Below are 10,960 nucleotides of genomic sequence, written 5' to 3'. Positions count from 1 at the left end.
GTCTATGCTTTAAGGGTCATATAATACCAACATAGCAATTGTGTTCACAAACACCAGAATCCAATCAAATCATATCATGGTATCCAAGGATCATAGCTCAACGTGCATGTCATGTATCGATGTATGCATCAAACGATGTGTGTTAACAAAATATTTATTTTATACATCGATATGTCAATCTCAATGTCATGTAAGCCACATCAATCAACATATAAGGCATATAGACACAATCTCATCCCAATCAATCAAATCAATCTAACATATATCATATAATACAGATACCTGTCCTATGTTACCCGGTCGCAACATACCTCAATTCTTCGTTTCCAGTTGATGTATCCTGAAGATATCGGTATAATACTTTATCTACATCAATAACATACTCATTCCAATCAATAAAATAATCCAAAATCATTAATATGAGTTTCCAATATCATTTGAAACTTCAAAATTCATATCAAATCAAAATCATATAATAATTCAATTCCCACTTCGAATATGAGTTTTTTGTCGGTTATTCTATTACATATAGGAATTTCAACTTCAAATACATGTTATTCCAGCACTTTGATATTTAGAGCTGCTAGAACCAGAAGAAAATTACCTCAGTCAGAAGCCCTCGACACGAAGATCACAAATATATAATTTGTTTCGCGTTTAGACAGCGTTTCGAAGTCGATTCGGACGGAAGAAAATCAAAATCTCTCGTTTCTCTCTCGAAGCTACATAAATGGAATGAAGAAATGGAACAACAAATTCATTCTTATCTTTCCACCGCTCTCGCGCTCGGGTAGTAGAATTCTCGCGCCCGAGCGCGAGACATTCTTGCCCCGGCTAACAATTGCACCGCGCTCGGGCGGTCGCAAATTACCGCTCGGGCGCGGCACATTCTGCCCGAACATACATTTCATAAATTTTGGCGCTCGGGCGGTCATTTTCTACAGCCCGGGCGCCACATCTCTGTACAATTATTAACTTTTGTACTATATTGGCGTCCGGCTTCTCCACTCGAGCTCTTACAACGTCAATACATATTCAGTATTCATTTTCTCAATTCCATTGTCACGATATGCATCAAATACATAATCACATGACAATTTCATAAATTATCGATAATCACACAGGATTTACGATATACGATACATGGTCCTTACATTTCTCCTCCTCTTAAAAGATTTCGTCCTCGAAATCTCAAACATCTCTATATACATAACATTGGCAAACACATATATGTCACCAGTTATAGTACATATCAAAACTAAAATCAGTAAAGTGATCAAGATACATTGAATACAATGGAACAGATGGACTAGTATCAAATAAATGCGGATACAAATCTCGCATTTTGCTTTCCAATTCCCACGTTGATTCTTCAACACCATGTCGTGTCCATTGCACTCGAACTAAAGGAATCGATTTGTTTCGCAATATCTTTTCCTTTCGATCCATAATACAAACAGGTTGTTAGACATAGGAAAGAGAAGGATCCAGTTCAACCTCATCAGGTGCAAGTACATGTGATGGATCCGATTCATATTTCCTCAGCATAGAAACATGAAACACATCGTGAATGGCAGATAGAGCTGGTGTAATGCCAATCGATACACAAGATCACCAACTCGATCAAGAATCTCGTATGGACCAACATATCGAGGTGATAACTTCCCTCGCATGCCGAATCGAACAGTGCCTCTAAAGGGAGATATTTTCAAAAACACTCTGTCACCTTTCTGGAATTCCATGGGTCGTCTTCGTTTATTCGCATAACTCGTTTGACGATCCTGAGCAGCTTTCATCCGCTACCGAATTAACTGAGCCTTATCATTCATTTCAGGTCCAGTCAATTGTCTCTCACCAATTTCATCCCAGAATAACGACGATCTACATCGTCTCCCATATAGAGCTTCAAACGGTGCCATACTGATACTCGTCTGAAAGTTATTATTATAAGAAAATTCAACCAATGGTAAGGCATCTTGCCATCCCATTCTGAAGTCCATCACAACAGCACGCAAAATATCCTCTAACGTTTGAATCGTACGCTCGGTTTGGCCATCAGTTTGAGGATGATAAGCAGTACTCATAGCCAAACGCGTACCCATCGCTTCCTGAAAAATACCCCAGAATTTAGAAGAAAATCTGGGATCATGATTAGATACAATCGAGACTGGCACACCATGCAGTCTCACAACATTCTCAATGTGTAAACGGGCCATTCTATTATAAGGATAAGTCCGCTCATACAGACTAAAATGTGCAGATTTCAAAAGCCGATCAATAATAACCCAAATAGCATCACAGCCCTTGAACGAACGAGGTAAATGAGTCACAAAATCCATAGCAATATGTTCCCAATTCCATTTCGGGATTTCAAAACTATGGAGAAATCCTCCCGGTTTCATTCTCTCGGCTTTCACTTGCTGGAAGACAAGACATTTCGAAATAAACTCAGCAATGTCCTTCTTCATACGTTTCCACCAAAATTGAGGTCTCAATGTCAAATACATCTTCCGACCTCCAGGGTAAATACAGTATTTGCTACAATGTGCTTCTCAAAGAAGAGCAGATTTCAAATCAGAATCATCAGGAACTACCAGCCGTCCATTAAGTCGTAAAGAACCATCAGAACAAATCTGGAATCCAGACTGATGTCCAGCAGATACAAGTTCTTTCGACTTTTGGATCTGAGCATCGCTTCGTTGGGCTTTTTGTATTTTCGATATCGAATTCGGCTCAATTTGCAATGCGGAGACAGTGACAGAATTCCAATTCGAGTGAAAAGTCCAACCAGAAGTACATATATCCTCATGTACCTTGGCGACTGACAGAAGCTAAAACAGAATCATAAACTTTACGGCTCAGGGCATCCGCAGTAACATTCACCGATCCAGGGTGATATTGAATCTCACAATCAAAGTCTTTCAAGAGATCCATCCACCTGCGTTGCCTCATATTCAGATCAGATTGAGAAAAGAGATATTTCAGACTCTTATGGTCCGAATAGATAACAAACTTTTCTCCGTACAAGTAATGGCGCCAAATCTTCAGTGCAATACAATGGCGGCCAATTCAAGATCATGAACAAGATAACGTGTTTCATGAGATTTCAATTGACGAGACGCATAAGCAACCACTTTGCCATGTTGCATCAGAACACAACCCAAGCCTTTACCAGGCGCATCTGTACACACTACAAATCCTCTAGTACCTGAGGGAATAGTAAGCACAGGTGCTGTGGTCAATCTCGTCTTCAATTCAAGAAAACTAGCTTTTCGTTCATCTGACCAAATGAATCGATGATTCTTCTGTGTCAGTTGAGTAATAGGTTTAGCTATTTTCGAAAATCCTTCAATAAAGCGACGATAATAACCAGCTAAACCCATGAAGATACGGATCTCAGGAACATTCGTAGGTCTTGGCCAATTCAATACAGCTTCGACCTTCGAAGGATCAACAGATATGACATGTCTCGAAATGACGTGGCCTAAGAATATCACTTTGTCCATCCAGAACTCACATTTGGACAATTTATCATATAAATGACTAATACGAAGAGTTTGAAGTACCAGTCTCTGATGTTCAACATGCTCCTTTTTCAATTTCGAATAGACAAGAATATCATCAATAAATACGATAACGAATCGGTCAAGATAATATCGAAAGACACGATTCATTAAATCCATAAAAACAGCAGGAGCATTCGTGAGACCAAAAGGCATAACCAAGAATTCATAGTGGCCATACCTCGTACGAAAAGCAGTTTTGGGCACATCTTCGTTTCGAACTCGTACTTGATGATACCCAGAACGAAGATCAATCTTCGAGTATACAAAAGTACCCTGAAGCTGATCAAACAAATCATCAATACGAGGAAGTGGGTACTTGTTTTTCACAGTAGCCCGATTCATCTGCCTATAATCGATACACATTCGCATAGTACCATCTTTCTTCCGAACAAATAAAACTGGAGCTCCCCAAGGTGATACACTCGGTCGAATATATCCCTTATCGAGAATATCATGTAATTGTTCTTTAAATTCTTTCAATTCCAGTGGTGCCATGCGATAAGGAGCTTTCGAAATAGGTGCAGTCCCCGGTACAAGGTCAATACTAAACTCAACTTCTCGATGAGGAGGAAAATCAGGAATCTCGTCGGGAAATACATCCGGGAATTCTTTCGCAACAGGAATCTCCGATAAAGAAGGCTCCTTCTTAGAGATATCAATAGCGTAGATAAGATAACCTTCATCTCCTCTAGTCAAAATTCGAGACATTTCCAAGGAAGATACTAATGGAATTTTGGCTTGGGAACCCTTGCCATAAAAATTCCACTTGGGTCCATCAATCGGTCGAAATCGAACCACACCATGACAATAATCAACAATAGCTCGATTTGTCATCAAGATATCCATGCCAACAATACAATCAAAGTCGTGCATTGGGAGGACAATCAAATCAGAAATACCACATTATCCTCATACATCAATACACAATTATGCACAACTTTCTCAGACAAAATAATCTTCCCTGCTGGCGTGGCTATTGACAAAGTATCATACAACGGGGTACACTCGATATCATGAGATGCAACAAATGCATGAGATATAAATGAATGAGATGCTCCTGTATCAAATAAAACACGTGCAGGATAATCGCAAAGCATGCAAATACCTGCAATTACGCCACCAGGAGCTTCTCTTGCCTGATCCTCAGTCATGGCGTATACTCTCACTTGAGGAGGAACTTGGGCACTCTGACCACCCGGTCCTCGATATCGTGGGACACTTGACTGCTGAAAAGATGGAACAGGAACAGCAGGTCTCGTCATACCAGGGCCACCTCTAAATCCTGGCTGGGGTTGGGAAGAAGTCGTACCCCTGTTCGGACATACTCGAGAGAAATGGCCTTCCTGCCCACACTGATAACAAGTACCAAACATACCTCGACACTGCTCGATAGTATGTTTACCCCCATAATGGCTACAGTAAGGGGCAATCACATGACTCCCTCTCTGGGATCCACTCGAACTCGAAGAAGACGAAGAAACAGAACCAGTCTTCTTAAACTTCTTACCTCTCGGCCTCAAAGTAGGCTGCTGAACTGACACTGGTGGTGGAGTATACTGTGGACCTCCCCGCCTGAGTCCAGCCTCGGCTGCCTTAGCTCGTTCAACTGCTTCTACATAGCTGGTAGGCAATCCAGAAACAACATATGTATATAAAGCAGGATGTAATAAATTTACAAACCTGTTATATTTTGCCCTCGCATTCCCAGCTACGTGAGGTGCATACTTCAACAGAGTGGAAAACTTCAAAGCATACTCCGCAACAGACATCGTTCCCTGCTGCAGATTATTAAATTCATTCTCCTGAGCAGTATACTAAGAAGGAGGGGAATACTGCTCCAAAAACTGGGCCTTGAAGACATCCCAGGTGACTTCAATCCCGGCCTCTTTCAGTCCAATCTCAGCGGCTTCCCACCAAGATTTAGCTCGGTCTTTCAACTGATAGAGAGCAAGTTTCAGTCTCCGAGCCTTGGAATACTCAACAATATTAAATAAGTGCTCGATATCTTTCAGCCAGGTCTCTGATCTTTCAGCACTCTCAGTACCAAAAAACCTCGGTGGTTTCAGATCCTGGAATCGAGCCATCACCACATCCATGGACAATCCTTCAAATTGCCCAACTATTCTCTCAGTACTGCTACTCGCAATTTCATTTGTGGGATCCATCTACAAATCAATGATGAATATCACAAATCAATATGAATTTCATAACATCATCATCTCATATCATCAATCTCATCAATAACTTATTCAACTAAATCAAGTTGGAGCAAGTAATACAAATAAATCAAACACATGCGCACAATTCATTTGTGCCTATTCAAGTGTACACAAGACTCAATCGAGCATTCTCATCTATGCTCTGATACCACTCTGTGTGGAGCCCTTAGCTCCTAATCGTTATTACAATGCAATTTGATTAGGGTTAACTAATTACAACGGAAAACGAGTTTAAAATTTCTTTACAATGAGCCCAAATCTTTTTGTTTGAATACTAAAAATAGTATCTCATCTCACGTCATAAACATACCCACACGTAATCAAAACCAATCACATACAAACGACTCATATCCTCGGGACATGTCCCGGTATATAGATACATATACATATATACTTGGAAAAAAACATAAAACCTCATCCCAAACTGTGACTCCCTCCAGAAATACTCTCTCCAGCCTCCTGATATTCTGGAGTACCTGCCATTGTCCACGCACAAATACAACAACAGCCCCCTTGGGGGTGAGCAAAGCTCCGTATGGAACAACCATCATATATACCACAAGTATCAAAACAATGATATATAGTATGCAATGCATGTATGTCGTGGAGGTATCAGAAAGTATTCCCATCCACTGAGCACATGTCAGAATCAAACGAATCGCTATCAAATCAATGTTCGAGCTGGGACACCGGCCTCAATAAGGGATACTCGTATGATAACGTCGACGAAGCGCCATCAAATCCCAAATCTCATATCCAATCATCGGGGCCACAATTGTCTATGCTTTACGGCTCATATAATACCAACATAGCAATTGTGTTCACAAACCCCAGAATCCAATCAAATCATATCAGGGTATCCAAGGATCATAGCTCAACGTGCATGTCATGTATCGATGTATGCATCAAACGATGTGTGTTAACAAAACATTTATTTTATACATCGATATCTCAATCACAATGTTATGTATGCCACATAAATCAATATGTAAGGCATATAGACACATAATCTCATCCCAATCAATCAAATCAATCCAACATATATCATATAATACAGATACAAGTCGTATGTTACCCGGTCGCAACATACCTCAATTCTTCATTTCCAGTTGATGTAGCCTGAAGATATCGGTATAATACTTTATCTACATCAATAACATACTCATTCCAATCAATAACATAATCCAAAATCATTAATATGAGTTTCAAATATCATTTGAAACTTCAAAAATTCATATCAAGTCAAAATCATATCATAATTCAATTCCGACTTCGAATATGAGTTTCTTGTCGGTTATTCTACTACATATAGGAATTTCAACTTCAAATACATGTTATTCCAGCACTTTGATATTTAGAGCTGCTGGAACCAAAAGAAAATTACCTCAGTCAGAAGCCCTCGACGCGAAGATCACAAATATATAATTTGTTTTGCGTTTAGACAGCGTTTCGAAGTCGATTCGGACGGAAGAAAATCAAAATCTCTCGTTTCTCTCTCAAAGCTACGTAAATGGAATGAAGAAATCGAACAACAAATTCATTCTTATCTTTCCACCGCTCTCGCGCTCGGGCGGTAGAATTCTCGCGCCCGAGCGCGAGACATTCTGGCCCCGTCTAACAATTGCACCGCGCTCAAGCGGTCGCAAATTACCGCTCGGGCGCGGCACATTATGCCCGAACATACATTTCATAAATCCTGGCGCTCGGGCGGTCATATTCTACCGCCCGGGCGCCACATCTTCTGTACAATTATTAACTTTTGTACTATATTGACGTCCGGCTTCTCCACTCGAGCTCTTGCATCGTCAATTCATATTCAATATTCATTTTCTCAATTCCATTGTCATGATATACATCAAATACATAATCACATGAAAATTTCATAAATTATCGATAATCACACAGGATTTACGATAATACGATACACGGTCCTTACACTTTTGCACTTTCACGTAGATTGGATGTTCTGTCTCAATAAAAATTCTATTTGATTCTACGAAAATTGTGGCTAATGGAGTGGTTCATAGCATGGATCCAAATACCAAAGTAGGAAGACACACGTTGGGACCAAATTGGTGTGAAATACAAGTTCTACTTGTCCTAGAACGGGAAGAGCGTTTGACTAGGCCATATGATCTTTTACAAAAGGTTGGGGATACACTTGGAGGAATGATAGCTTGGCCTTGTCGTTTTGTATGATATTCAACTTTTCAATTAACTAGCATTTATTGTTATGTCCGTCATGTTAGTATCTTTTTCAATCAATATCAATTATATTTGCAGTTGACAGTTAATGAGGAAGATTTCTACTAGGTGCATTTGGATAAATAATAATTTTCCAGTTTATCATTTGGTATGATATTCACTAGTTTGAATTAAATTTTAATCTCTTTATTTTGTGCTTTTTAATTTTATTTCATTCATACAAATATATGAATTTTTATTGTAGGTGACAAGAATATTGGATTTTGATTAAGATGAGATGGTTGAAGAATGAAGATGCGTCACAAGTTTGCTTATGTTTTGCTTTACAAGACTTAATTGTTTGCTATTTCTTAACCTAAATACATTTGGTACATTTGTCGGGTATAGATGTTTTTCGAGGTAACAAATTTGTCAGTCTTATACATTAATGATTGCAAAATTGATGACAATTATTGATTAGCAATTTAATTTCTATTTTAAAATTTTGTATTTTTATTTATGTTAATTTGTTATATCCTTGAATATTATATCATGAAAATATTTAAAATCGATGACATTTCATAAAATATGACATTTTTTATGTCACAATAGAACATCAAATCATGTACATAAAAATGCCATTGTAAAACTCATATTGAGACGTTTTAAAAACTCATTATAAACAACTATTAATGACAATTTTCAATGTCATTATATACTAGTATAAAATACATTTGTAAGTGTCATTACAGATTACATAATGAGATATTTAAATTAACCTTATAATCTATCAATAGTGACATTTTTTATTGTCACTATAAATAACAAACCCGACATTTTTAGTTGTCATTATAAATGATTTTACCTGACATATAAATTTGTCTTTATTACTATAATAAAGAGGCATGTATAAATGTATTTAAAACATTGACATTTAAAATTTTCATTATATGAATAATTAGTAACACGTATGAAGTACTTGTCATTAACATCTTATAATGACATTAAAAAATGTCAAAAAGTTCAAGACGACATTGGAATAGAGAGAGTTTGTTGGAGGTGTCACTAAAACTTAAATGTCACTAAATATTGAATATGATGACATTTATGAATGTCACCATATGCATTTATTTATGTAGTGGTCCAAAATTAAGACACGTAATCCAACTCCACGCAAATCTGGGGAAAATGGAAAATAGATAATTAATTGATTTTAAATTGATATGTTTATAAGGTTTTGAAGTAGTTTTCTGCTATCATGCTTAAAGATATATTTTTAAAGGTTATTCAAGATACGATCGAGGAACGGGGATCGAGGGCTGAAAAATGAAAAATATTTTTATTAAACAATTGTTTTTAATTAATTAAAATAAGGTTGATACTTTTGAAAATAAGAAGTTTGAGGTGATTTTATACGCCGAAACGTAAATTTTATCGTTATTTGATTTTCCACAAAAATATGAAATTTTTTATAACTCGGCTAATAATTTCACGAACTTTCCTAAAAAAAATATTTAAAATATGCATTAGTGGGCTTATTGGGTCTATTGCAATGGGCCTAGGCTTGCACTAAGAGTTTAAAACAAATAAATAAGTCTATACTCTACCCCAAAACTATTACAAAACTCACGCTCCCCTTTCAATTACAAGGACTCTCCCCTCCCATCAAACACACGCACACACTATATTTACTTCAAGGCAAAGCTTTAGTTTTTCAAGGATTATTCAGCCAAGGGTTCTTGTCCCCGTTCTTCGCATCGTCAACGTAGTCACGCTATAAATCTTTATTTTCTCATCTATCATACCATACTATTGTTTTGAATTAATTTTTCATGAAAAAATGATTTCCTTATTAATATTTTCGTTTTTATGCATTTGTTGTCATGAACGCATGATATTATGTCCCAAAAATTTATGTTAACAAAGCATGAATGGGCTGCCATGGTAGGATCATCCTAAGAGAGGATTTCCGGGAGGTTTAAGGGCCACTAAAGTCACAGTTAGAGGCTGGACAAAAGCTAGGGAAAGCTGCACGAAAAACTTTCGAATTTGCATGAGTAGTGTTCGAGCATGGCCTCCTTGATGGCCACAACTTCTAGGGCTTGTGTTGGTTGTGGCTTGGGCTTAGGAAGAGTCCTATAAAAGAGTCCTAGAAGTCTAGAGAACTCATGTCGTGGACTCTTTGACAGCAACCGAGGGAGAGCCCCGCAGGGGAAGGGCTCTTCCGATGTTCACGCAGGCAGCTTCGCACGCCTGCAGGAAGGGGTAGGGGGTCAGCGCTGGTTCATGCTCGTAGCCAAGGGTTAGAATAGGGCCAGTGAGGGTCAGGAGTGTGAGGATTTTGGTGGTGGCTCGGGCGTAGAGTCCTAGTTCGGAAAAGAGTCCTAGAAGTCTAGAGAACTCGCACAACACTTTTTGCAAAGTGTATGGAGTTGCAGCGAGGGTCAGGGCAGGTCCAGTGGGTTCACTAGGGTCCATAGGTGGTCTAGGTATAGTTTGGCTCGAAGTGGCTCGGGCTCGGCTCGAATGAAACGTGAAGTGGCTCGAGGAAACCAACCTAGGGTTCAGTTATTAGAGATTAAAGTGCTAAAGGGTTCAAACGTGGTTCACAGGGGTCGAATCATGGTTCACAAGGATAAAATAAATATAAAAAGTCTATATTTTAAATTTGGGAATTTTATATTAAATTGGGAATTTTATATTAAAGTTCGAAATTAATTCGGGATAAATCGCATTAAGAATTAATAATTAAAGGATAATTAAAAAGACATGGACTTATTCTAAATAAAAATATGAGAAAATTTATTTAAGCTTAAATAATTATTTGGTATGGTCTAGAGTCAACGGAAATAAGAAATTTCAAAATCGTGAAATTTTACCTCTAGGGGTAAAACAGTAATTTTACACCTGAAAATTAGTGAACGTAATGGTAATGCTTTGAATGCTGTAAAATATGTTAATACGATTATAATAAATGTTTGTACAATTTTA

At 38.0% G+C, this 10,960-nt stretch overlaps 1 long non-coding RNA gene across 1 annotated transcript; it reads left to right on the top strand.

Moving 5' to 3' along the window:
• Positions 1-7,657: 7,657 nt before the first annotated feature.
• Positions 7,658-8,475, top strand: LOC140828422 (uncharacterized). The gene is made up of 3 exons (XR_012117194.1): positions 7,658-7,978; positions 8,069-8,138; positions 8,235-8,475. It is a non-coding gene; the product is annotated as an uncharacterized lncRNA (long non-coding RNA).
• Positions 8,476-10,960: the final 2,485 nt, after the last annotated feature.

This window comes from Primulina eburnea, chromosome 3 (genome assembly GCF_022965805.1).
Source record: "Primulina eburnea isolate SZY01 chromosome 3, ASM2296580v1, whole genome shotgun sequence".
Classification (NCBI taxonomy): domain Eukaryota; kingdom Viridiplantae; phylum Streptophyta; class Magnoliopsida; order Lamiales; family Gesneriaceae; genus Primulina; species Primulina eburnea.
The sequence above is the reverse complement of the archived record's forward strand: the minus strand, read 5'-3'. Positions and strand labels throughout refer to the sequence as shown.